Raw genomic sequence first — 12,090 nt, forward strand, 5'->3', positions numbered from 1 at the left:
TCGTAAAAAGGAATGAAGCACTGGTCCATGCTACAACATGGATGAACCTTGAAAACACAGCTAAAGGAAAGAAGCCAGACATAAAACACTACATACTGTATAATTCCATTTGTATGAAATATCTAGGATAGATAGCTCACAGACAGAAGGCAAATTGGTGACTGCCAGTGCTGGAGAGGGAGGAATGAAGAATGGGGCACAGAGCTTCCTCTTGGGGTGATGAGAACATGCTGAAGCCAGCAGAGACAACAGTGGCCCAACATCACTAAATCCCGCTGGACTACACACTCTCACTAGTTCATGTTTTGTTGTGTTAATTTCACCTTAGATTTTAAAAAAAGGAAAATGAAAAAAATGCCAAAAAGAAGGAAATCTTAAAACATTTCCATTAATATATAGATGCATATTATTCTGACCTCAGAGTAGTCAAGTATTTCCTTTAAAAGAATGTGAATCATAAAAGAAAATCTTTAAATTTCTGAAAATCTGTTAAAATTAAGATCTTTAAGGGGCACCTGGGTGGCTCAGTTGGCTAAGCGTCTAACTCTTGATATTGGCTCAGGTCATGATCTCAGGGTCTTGAGATCAAGCCCAGTGTCAGGTTATGCGCTGGGTGTGGAGCCTGCTTAAGATTCTCTCTCCCTCTCCCTCTGCCCCTCCTCTCCATGCTCTCTCTCTCTCTCTTCTGTCTCTCCCCCCACCAAAAATAAAAAATAAAAAAAAAACACCTCTAACACCTGACCAAAGAACATATACAGATGGAAAATAAGCATATGAAATGAAAAGGTGGTCAAAAAATATGTTACTAGAAAATTGCAAATTAAAACAATGAGATACTACTGCATGCCTATAAGAATGGCTAAAATTCAAAAACCTGACAAGTGCAAAATGCTGGCAAGGATGCAGAGCAACATTGCTAGTAAAAGAGCAAAATGATAAAGCCACTTTGGAGGATAGTTTGGCAAATTCTTATACAGCTAAACATACTCTTGTCATATGACCCAACAATCACACTCTTAGGTATTTACCCAACTGATTTGAACACTTATGCCCACACAAAAAAAGTGCACATGAATGTTGATAGCAGCTTTATCCATAATCACTGAAAACTAGAAGCAACCAATATGTCCTTTAATAGGTGAATGGATAAAGTCTGAAAAGTCTGCATACTGTATGATTCCAATTATATGACATTCTGAAAAGTCAAAACTATGGAGACAACAGTAAAATGATCAGTTCAAGGGAAAGGAGAGTGTTTAGTAGGTAAAGCTCAGAGGACTTTTAGGGAAGGGAAACTACTCTGTATGATAGTGTAATGATGGATACATGATACTTGTTGAAACCCATGGAGATTTACCACAGAAGAAGTGAATTTTAATGTATGCAAATTTTTGAAAAGTCACTTAGGACATTCGGGGATCCGGGATGGAATGCAGAAGGTGGCAAACAATCCAACTGTAGAGGTGGGGTGTAAAGGTGCTGATCTAAATAACCTCGGAAATGAGTGGAGTCTGTAAGACCAATAGCAAAAGAAACTACACAAGCATTGCACCCCAGCTGACGAAGCATTTTCCTGACAGAGTACAAGTTACAATCCTGTTGCCACTATGCATGTACACTGGAATTGAAGAGTTAAGTAAGCAGATGTTGGATTTACAGACCAGTGAGGGCAGGAGGCTGGAATGACCCGCATGGTGGTGGATTAGAGGTGGAGATGTCAGTAAGATCTTGTGTTCCACTTAATATGGGTACAGATGGCTACGTACATAAGTGTTTATAGATGGTGCACAGGCACAGATTAATATTCACACACACACCTCTTTGCTCTGTCAGCTGGGAGGGCCTAGAAGTGACAATACCCAGGAGCAACAAGCATACCTAGTGAGTGCCCAGGTGTTCATTTCTAATATTACTGTCTAATAAAAAGCACCAGGTCTCCTTGGAGAAACGGCTGAATCTACACCTGGGGAAAGAAATATGCAGGATGAGTCTGGAACATCGCATAGTGCCAGAAATTTAGTAAGTGTTCAAAGAGAAAAAAAACACAATGGTGGGGTACGTCAAAGGGGCCCAGGAAACAACTGAGTGTTCTCACTGGCCAAAGCTGGGACAGCAAAAAATTAACACAGTAGTACCGGAATATAACCCAAAGTATGAAATAGATATCCATGAATCTGTACCAATACAAACGAACAATTGGATAAATAAATGGAAAGAATAGACAAATGTCCCATGAGGAAGAATTCCAAACAATTTGTGTACATGTTCCTCTCTCAAGGAGGGAGAACACGACTTCCCACCCCTTCGATATGGGCTGTGCACGGCAACCTCCTTCCAAAGAGGGCAGTATGGAAGGGAGGTGGGTAACTTGACAGTGGAGAAACCTGACACATGGCCTCAGCCAGGTGACCAACCATGACCATCCCTGCAGATAGCATGTGCCCTTAATGTGATGTGCTGAATATGGCAAGTCATGTCTGTGGTCTTCCTCTGAAGACCCACCACCCCAGTCTAATCATGTGAAAAACATCAGACAAATCCCAATTGAGGGACATTGTACAAAACAGATGACCAGAACTCTTCAAAACTGTCATGTTCATAAAAAATAAAAATTAAAATAAAGAAAGTTTGAGAAACTCACAGCCAAGAGGAGCCTAAGGAGATATGACAACTGAATGTAATGTGGGATCCTCTATTGGATAGAAAAAGGACATTGGATAAAAACTAAGGAAAAACTAAGGAAACTAAGGAAATCCAAATAAAAAGGAGGGCACTTGTTGTGATGAGCACTGGGTGTTGAATGTAAGTGATGAATCATTGGATTCTAATCCTGAAACCAATACTGCAAGATATGTCAACTAACTAGAATTTAAATAAAATTTTTAAAAATTAAAATAAAAACAGGAAATGGAAATGAATATCTACAAAAAAAGGAAATCCAAATAAATTACAAATTTTAATTGATAAGAACATATCAGTATTGGTTCATTAATTCGAGAAATGTACCTTACTAATGTAAGTTATTAGCACTAGAGGAAACTGGTTAGGGGGTGTATGGGAACTGTCTGTAATACCTTTGCAACTTTTCTATAAATCTAAAACTGTTCTAAAGTAATTTTGAAAACTGTTCACCAGGGGAGCCTGGGTGGCTCAGTCGGTTAAGCGGCTGCCTTTGGCTCAGGTCATGATCCCAGGGTCCTGGGATCGAGCCCCACATCGGGCTCCTTGTTCACCTGGGAGCCTGCTTCTCCCCTGCCTGCTGCACCCCCTGCTTGTGCTCGCTCTCTCCCTCTCTCCCCCTCTCTCTCTGTGTCAAATAAATAAAAAAATCTTTAAAAAAAAAAAGAAAACGGTTCATCAAAAGACATCCTAAAGGAACTGAAAAAGAGATGCTATAAGCTCGGGAAAGATATTTACAAAACATGCTAAAACTTACAAACCACTCATGAAAGGAATCAAAGATTACATAAATAAATAGAGAAATATACCATGTTCATGGATTGGAGAATATTGTAAAGATGCTAATGCTCCCAACCTAACCTATAGATTCAATAAAATTCTGACAGAATTTTTATAGAAAACAATAAGCTGAGGGGCGCCTGGGTGGCTCAGTCGTTAAGCGTCTGCCTTCGGCTCAGGTCATGGTCCCAGGGTCCTGGGATCGAGCCCCACATCGGGCTCCCTGCTCAGCGGGAAGCCTGCTTCTCCCTCTCCCACTCCCCCTGCTTGTGTTCCCTCTCTCGCTGTGTCTCTATCAAATAAATAAATAAAATCTTTAAAAAAAAAAAAAAAAAACAATAAGCTGAATCTAAAATTCAGGGAAGAGAAAAGGAGCTAAAAGAGCCAAAGCTATTTAGAAAAAAGAACAAAGTCAGAGAAGCCACACTACCCCTACCTGGTTGCAAGGCCCACAAAGCTGTAGTAATCAAGACAGTGTGGTACTGGGGAAAGATAGACATATAGAAGTGGAATGGACTAGAGAATCTGGAAATGAGACCCACACATGACTGATTTTCACAAAGATGAAAGGTAATCCAATTTTCAACAAACAGTGCCAGAAAAATCAGCTATCCATATGCAAAAAAATGAACTTCGCTCTGTATCTCATACTCAAAATGGACCAGTGACCTAAGTATAAAACCTTAGACATACAGAGAAAATGTTCATGAGGCAAAAATTTCTTCAATACAACATTAAAAGCACAATCCATAAAAGAAAAAAAATATAAACAGGATTTCATCAACTGAAGAACTTCTGATCTTCAAGAGACTATTGGTAGAGTCAAGATACAAGCCATGATTTGGGGGGGAGTGAAACAAATCAAATACTTGATAGAATATCTGCATTCAGAATTTAAAATTCTCAAACTTCAAAGGCAAAGAAACTATCAACTCAATAAACAAATGGGTGTAAGACTTGAATGGGCATTTCACCAAAGACTGGGTACTAAGCACACAAACAGACAGTCACATCATTAGTCAATAGGAAAATGCTAATAAAAACCAACAGGAGGGGCGCCCGGCTGGCTCAGTCAGTAGAGTGTGCGATTCTTGATCTCTGGATTGTGAGTTCGAACCCCATGCTGGGTGTAGACATTACTTAAAAATAAAATCTTTTTTAAAAACCCAACAACACAAGGAGATACCACTACAAACTATTTAGAATAACAGTTTCCCAAACTCAATACCAAGTGCAAAATGGTATAGCCACTGCGGACAACAGCTCCTTACGAAGTTAAACATACACTTACCATATAACCCGCACTTACACTTACACAAGAAAAGTATAAGCAAATGTTTATAGTGACTTAATTCATAATCAGCAAAAACTGGAAACAACCTAAATGTGCCTCAGCTGGGGAATGGATAATCTGTGGTCTTTCCATACAGTGGAATACTACAGACAATAAAAGAAACAGAGCTGATCGACGCAACAGCGTGGCTGAATCACAAAGGTAGTACGCTAAGCAAAGGAAGCCAGACTCAAATAGGACACTCTTTTGATACTATTTATATAACATTCTGGAAAAGTCAAAATTATAGGAACAGAAAACAGATTTGCAAGGAACTGGGGATGGGGCGGTTTATTTACAAAAGGACAGCATAGAGGAAATTTTGGAGATTGGAACCCTTCTATATTTTTATTGTGGTGGTGGTTACATAATTATATACATTTGCCAAAATTTGCAGAACTATACACTAAAAAGAGTAGATTCGGCTGTATTATACCTTAATTAAAAGCATGTGAAAATATTTAAGAACATCTGTTCATCAAAAGACATCTTAAAGAAAATGAAAAATAAGTTAAAAACTGAGAGAAGATATTGCAACACATAAGAGACTATTAATTTTGAGAACGTATAAAGATGTTTCCAGCCACAAAAAAAAATGAGCTTTTATCAGTCTAGCCCTCCACCATAAACAATGACAAAATTAAATAAAGTATACAATATGATTATAATTATATATAATACTATAATTACACAAATACTATATGTCTTTAACAACTGTTTTCGGATGTCGGACAAGAAGCAATGCAGGACCGTGTCCCTGGAGGGCAGGTAAAGGGACGGGAGTTCTGGATGTCATGCATGGTTTGGGGGCCAAAAGGAGGAGACACACACTGGAGCTCGGGGACACTGAGGCAGATGTAAGTGCAGGGGATGACTGAACTTTGACTCCCACTTCTAGCCAAGATGGAATACAGAAATTGGATTTACTGTCCCACCTGAAAGGAAAAAGACAAAATATGTGGAAAAAAAAAAAAAAAAAAGTGGTTTTCAAGACCCTGAACGTGAGGCAATAAAAGATGGTGACTCTGAGAGATGGAAAGCAAAGGGAAGGGGTTTCAACTTTCCTGGCTTATTGCCTTGGGAGTTTTCAAGCCACCAGACAGGGAAGGGGGCCAGGCAGAAGTAGCCGGAGTCCACTGAGTTGAGGAGATGGGGCAGATTATTCTACAGGTGTCAAATAAATGCAGCCCAGCTGCCAAGAAGAGCAAGAATCTTAGGGACAGGAAAAGGCAAGACCCAAAGGACAACATACAGCAGGACACCCTTCCTTACAGTCTGAATACAGCGAAACTAAACGATATTGTTATCTGTAACTAAAATACATGAAGCAGCAAGGGAATTCCAGAGAGTGGTCCCTCAGAGAGGGGAGCACAGGTGCAGGGGGGGAGGAGCTGAGTGTCTGCGTCTTGCACCAGGAGTAGGTTTACCAGTGGTTATACATACTACTTTATCACTAAATGAATAAAGGGCATGCGTGGAAAAGAAAGAAACTGAACCCCAGGGGAAGGGCCCTGAGGGCGGGCCTCACCCGTGCCTGGGCGCCTGGAGGGCAGGCGACATGCAAAGACCTATTTGTCACTGCGGAGAAAGCGGGAAGGCCTACACCTTCCCTCCAGACACCCTGCAGCGCTCCTCCACAAACTGTTCTGAGAGTCCCGCCCAGGTGAGAATTCGCAGAGTCTCCAGACCCAGAGCAGAAGCCCAGGGTGGGGGCAAGGCCGCTAGTGAGCCGGATAAAAACCACCTGGGTCCAGAGGCAGCCGGAGCGAGTGAGATGTGGCGTGCTTTCCCACAGACCCTCGGAGTCCTGCGGAGCCCCGGCGGAGGCCCCGCATCTCCTGCGGGGGAAGGTGGTTCTTGAGGCAAGGGGCCTGGGGAAGCCTAGGCGGGCCGCGCCTTCAGGGAGGGTCTCCAGCCCCCGCCGCCAGACTGGGCCGCACAGACCGCAGGGCAGGAGATCCTGGACCAGCGCTCGGGCCCTGATACCCCGAACCCCCGGTGCCCTCAGCCTGGGGGTCCAAGGGGTCCCACCGACCGACGCCCCACCCCCTGTCCTGCAGACACTTCACCAAGAATTTGGGGGGCGGTCCTCATCCCTCCGCACCCCGGCTTGTGCCCCCCCCCAGCTCTGAGCAGCCCGCGCAGCCCACCCTCCAACAGCCCGCTCCCAGCAGGGCTGAGGGTCGCCGGGGGCAGCTCCACGAGCGCGGTCCCCTCCCGGGGTGAGCAGGAGCGGCCGCCCCCTCGGCCCGGGGCCCGGAGGACCCTCCGTCGGGCACTCTTGTCCATGGGGACAGCTCGAACCCCGGCCTGCTCCCCAGACTCCCAGGGCGGAGCAGGGGAGGGTCCTGAGGCTCACCCTCCCCCGAGAGGGGCAGGAAAGCCCGGAGGAGCCTCTGGGCCGCCAGCGGGGACCCCTGCCCCAGCTCTGCCCTTGCCGACCCTCTCCCCGAGATCTGCCCATCATTCAGACACCTAACTCCAGGGGTGTCCTACCAAAGTCCTAAACTGCACAGCCCCTTAGCCGGTCTGAGTGGACCGCTCTGCCCATCCCCCAAACAGCCATTTTGCTGCTCAGAAAACACAAGATGAAGACCTCAGGCTGGCTCAGGCATGGTCTCCTTGGAGACATCAAAGCTGGGGATGAGCCTCCCTCCCTTCTGCAAATCCCCTGGCCGCTTTGCTCAGCCCTAGAGAGCTCACTGGCCATCAGATAGAAGTGGTGCCCTTCCCCAGGCATGAGCAACATGAAGGAGCATTCTTCTGGGAGGAGACCTGGATGAGACCAGGAAAGCGCCCAGGGACACAGCCCGAAAAGGCACACCAGACAGAATGGGTCTTCTCTCTTGCTGTGTGTTGCGCACACCTAGGTGTGTGTGTGGAAGTATATATGCACCTGGGGAGGAGATGAGGGGGATGCACACCCGGGAGTGTGTAAAAAGTGCACACCTGGTGTGCGTATGTGTGTGTGCACCTGGAAGGATGGGTGTGTGTGTGTGTGTGCGTATGGGTGCACACACCTGGCCCTGTAGCTGTGTGTTGGGGCAGGAAGAGCCTACGCCTGAGGGCTTCTATATGAAATCGGGAGAAAGAGTATCTGCACCCAACGCCCCTTTGCTGGGTGCTAGCTCTGGGTAACTATGTGTTAGACTTAGGGTGGGTGGTGACAGGTCAGTAGGGCAGCACCTGAGAGACTTCTCAGCCCTCAGCGGACAATCACACCTGCATCTCTCTGCTGTTCCAGGGTGCTCAGAAGTAACCTCCCCACCAGGGAGGGCCATGAGCAACTCCACTGAGATCCTGGTAACAGAATTCATCTTGCTGGGCTTCCCAGAACTGTGCCACCTTCGGGAGCTGCTTTTCGGGTATTCCTCATCATCTACCTGGTGACCATCCTGGAGAACCTGGTCATCGTGGTGACCATCCGAGCCAGCCATCAACTGCACACGCCCATGTACTTCTTCCTGGCCAACCTACCCGTGTTGGAGACCCTCTACACCTCGGTGACCGTCCCCAAGCTGCTGGCTGGCCTCCTGGTGTGGGCAAGGACCATCTCCTTCTCAGGATGCCTCACCCAGCTGTTTCTCTTCCTCTCGCTCAGCTCCTCCAAGTGCTTCCTCCTGGCCACCATGGCCTGTGACCGGTACCTGGCCATCTGTCGCCTGCTGCACTACCCAGCCACCATGAACTGGAAGCTCTGTCTGTACCTGGCCCTCAGCGCCTGGCTGGGCAGCTTCCTGGCCTCTTTCGTGTCCATGGCTCTCATCTTCCGCCTCAGGTTCTGTGGCCCCAATGTCCTCAACCACTTCTTCTGTGACATCTCACCCCTACTCTGACACCTCGAAGTTTTGGACGTCGTGGCAGCCCTGGCTGTGCTCGCAACCTCCCTGCTGGTGACCATGGTCTCCTACGCACACATCCTGGCCACGGTGCTGAGGATCCTGGGATGGGCCGGCCGCCGGAAAGCCTTCTCCACCTGCGCCTCCCACCTGGTGGTGGTGGCCACCTTCTACACCACCACTATTTTCATGTACGCCTGGCCTCACACTGCCAGCTCCTTCGACCTCAACAAGCTGGTGTCCGTGGTCTACTCAGTTGTGACGCCACTGCCCAATCCCAGCATTTACTGCCTGCAGAATCGTGACATCAGGGAGGCTCTGACCAAACTCCTCCAAGCCCCGGGTCCCTCCTGAGTGCCAGCTGCAGGAGGAAAAGTCCCAAATGCCCCTCCTCTCATCTGCTCACAGCCTCCTGCCCGCCACCAGGCTCTCTCCCTCTGCGCCAGAGCTGCCAGGAACACAGGGTGCCCACGAGAGCATCTGGACAAGCAGGGGAAATGCCGGAGCTTCCTGCCACTTCTTCCAGGAAGCATGAGCACCTGAGCGGGGGACCGCTCCCCAGCAGGGCCATCAGCCAGGAAGAGTGCAGACCCCAGCTCACAGGAAGACCCCTCCTCACTGTCACTCCCTTCACCACCTGGGACATGGCCAGTTTCCATGGTGACCAGCCCCGCTTCCTGCCCTGCTGGGCCCCACCTGCCCTGTCCCTAAGCCCACCGGGATGGCCTCCATTGCCTAAGGCCCGGCGCCTTAGAGCAGACTCTGCAACCAACCTCAGCTGGCTGGACAGTGGACCAGGTGTCCGGGCAAGGCCCGACGGTGCCATAGGCCACACACTTGCCACCTTTTCTCAGAAACAAGAATGTCATTTGACTTACAACTTGACGGGTCTAGTGAGTAGATGGCCTACCCATACCTGGCTTTTCTGCCTCTTCTTTGTTCTCTGGCACTTAGGGGCAGAAATTGGGTTGACCCAGCATTTTCCTTCTTATTGGGCTCTTGTCCCTGGTCAGGGTGAGTGCGTCTTACTTGATCCCATTGCTTCCCACACTGCAGTCCCTCCCCTGCAGTGGCCCGCGGTGCCATGTGTTTGGTGTGTGCCCTTGGAGAGTACCCACGTAGCTGCAGACATGTCGCATTGCTTGGCATGTGAGAGTTTTAAATTCATGGAAATGATTTGGTGCTGTAAATATTCTCTTACTGCATTGCTTTATTATTTTGAGGTTCTGAAATTTAGAACTGTGTTGTCATCTTGCTAAATTTAACCTTTTATCATTAAGAAGTGTTACTCTTTGTCTCCAGTAATGCTTTTTGCCTTCCTCCGTCAGGCTTCAAGTCGGCTCGGTCTGACGAGTACTGCTGTGTTAGCCTCCTTTCCCTTCTGGCTGCTCGTGTGACACGTTTTTTATCTGTGCCTCTTGGCTTCTGACCACCCGGCTGTCATCAGCTCTGCAAACCACACTTCCGTGTTGTCAGCTGCTCCTTACATCTGTGGAGAAGTCAGCTTATTTTTACTCCTTTTAGGTAATTGGGTTTCCCCCACTTCCGGAAGCTTTCAAGATCTTCTAACAAGACGTTTGGTGTTTGGTTGCCAGGGCATTGTTTTCTTTGTATTTATCATGCTTGGAATTTGTGATGTTTCTAGAATTGTGCTTTGCCTCATTGGTTTTTGAAAATGGTCAGCACTGTGCCCCTAAACACTGCCTCTGCCTCATTCTTCTGCTGCTCTCCTTTTGGTTCCCCACGTCCACGTGGGGTCCGTGTGGGGCCCGTGTGGGGTCCGTGTGGGGCCCGTGTGGGGTCCGTGTGGGGTCCGTGTGGGGCGGGCCTGCTGCACGTCCCCTCTGCCCCAAGAGCGTGTTGTATACACTTGCTTTCTCTCTGTGTTTTCTTCTGGATATTTTCTTCTCATCTTCCAGGTTACTAATTCTCCCTGGCCATATCTAACCTGCGTTTTTAAGTGTATCTTTTCAGTTCTAGAATTTCCGTTTGGTTCTTTTAGTTTCCCACTCTCCATCACATTCTCAATCTTGTTCTACTCCTGTAGGCATGTGTAAGTTCCTCCATGAGTCTGTTAGTGATCCTCTTGTTTGTCTGTACTGCTCTCTGTTCCTTGCCAAGACTAGGTAGTGTTATTACCATGACCTTTTATAGCATCTTAATATCTGACAGGGTGTCCTTCTTCTTTGATCTTGTTTTTCAAAATGAGTTATATTAGTACTTTTTTTTACTTTTCCATGTGGACTTTAGAAACCCTTGGGTTCTCGGGGCGCCTGGGTGGCTCAGTCCTTAAGTGTCTGCCTTCGGCTCAGGTCATGATCCCAGGGTCCTGGGATCGAGCCCCGCATCGGGCTCCCTGCTCGGCAGGAAACCTGCTTCTCCCTCTCCCACTCCCCCTGCTTGTGTTCCCTCTCTCGCTATGTATCTATCTGTCAAATAAATAAATAAAATCTTTAAAAAAAAAAAAGAAACCCTTGGGTTCTCTATTACTTTACTCGGGCTGCCATAACAAAGTACCATAGATGGAGTGGCTTAAACACCAGAAATTCATTTTCTCGTGGTTCTGGAGGCTGGAAGTCTGAGACAGGGTGTGGGCAGGGCTGGTTCCTTCTGAGGCCTCTCTCCTTGGCTCACAGAAGGCCACCTTCTCCCTGTGTCCTCACGCGGCTGTCCCTGTGCATGTCTGTGTCCTGATCTTTTTTTTTTTTAAGATTTTATTTATTTATTTGACAGAGAGAGACAGCGAGAGAGGGAACACAAGCAGGGGGAGTGGGAGAGGGAGAAGCAGGCTTCCCGCTGAGCAGGGAGCCCGATGCGGGGCTCGATCCCAGGACCCTGGGACTATGACCTGAGCCGAAGGCAGACACTTAACGACTGAGCCACCCAGGCGCCCCCCTGATCTCCTCTTCTTATAAGGACACCAGTCAGATTAGATCAGGTCCTGCCCTACTAACCTTATTTTACCTTAATTACCTCTGTAAAGACACCGTCTCCAAATACAGTCACATTCTGAGGTTCTAGGGGTCAGGCCTCCAACACAGGAATTCGGGGGCCAGGATTGTGTGTGGAGCAGCAGTTCTGAGACTCTGGGGATCTAGAGGGTCTGATGGAAGCTGAGAGGTCACGTCACATCAGGTCACAGTTGAGGAGGTCGTGGAGTCATCAAGAGAGCCTGGTGTCCCCAGGCGGAGAGGCTGGGTGGGATATCCACAAAGGCGGATAGCAAGATAGCACCGTTTCAAGAAGTCCCAGAGTCCCATCCGGCAGGGACTGGGAAGGCCGACTGGGTGTGGCAGTGGGGTTCCAAGTACCCTTGCTGTGGAGGGGCCACGGTGAGGGCTCCCCAGAGGGATCTGAACAGTGGCACTGCAGGATGTTAGAGGTCACCCATTATCTCCTTTCCGGATACCCTGGGGCCCTGGATAATCATCCTCTCCTCTCTGGGCCTCCCCGGTGAGA

At 47.8% G+C, this 12,090-nt stretch overlaps 1 protein-coding gene and 1 pseudogene across 2 annotated transcripts in view; one reads left to right on the plus strand and one right to left on the minus strand.

Annotated features, from left to right (window-relative positions):
* SCART1 (scavenger receptor family member expressed on T cells 1) overlaps positions 1 to 12,090 on the minus strand; it is a 94,697-nt gene that overhangs the window by 80,992 nt on the left and 1,615 nt on the right. The gene's annotated exons all lie outside the window — the stretch shown is intronic.
* On the plus strand, positions 8,072 to 9,275 carry LOC144382442 (olfactory receptor 6B9-like; annotated as a pseudogene).

This window comes from Halichoerus grypus, chromosome 7, assembly GCF_964656455.1.
Source record: "Halichoerus grypus chromosome 7, mHalGry1.hap1.1, whole genome shotgun sequence".
Lineage (NCBI taxonomy): Eukaryota > Metazoa > Chordata > Mammalia > Carnivora > Phocidae > Halichoerus > Halichoerus grypus.